The following is a 227-nucleotide window of genomic DNA, read 5'->3' as shown; positions in this document are numbered from 1 at the left end:
TGTCCTGGAACTCACTTTGTAGACCAGGCTGGCCTCGAACTCAGAAATCCGCCTGCCTCTGCCTCCCAAGTGCTGGGATTAAAGGCGTGTGCCACCACCGCCCGGCTGGACTACATTCCGAGTGTCATCACCACCACTACACACGTCCTGGACAAAAAAACAGTCAAACCCAAGTCAATTCAAATATGGTTTGCAATTTAGGACCTGGGTTGCTAGTGTGAGTCACA

The sequence above is a fragment of the Mus caroli genome, chromosome 6 (assembly GCF_900094665.2).
Source record: "Mus caroli chromosome 6, CAROLI_EIJ_v1.1, whole genome shotgun sequence".
Classification (NCBI taxonomy): domain Eukaryota; kingdom Metazoa; phylum Chordata; class Mammalia; order Rodentia; family Muridae; genus Mus; species Mus caroli.
This window is presented reverse-complemented; position numbering follows the sequence as displayed.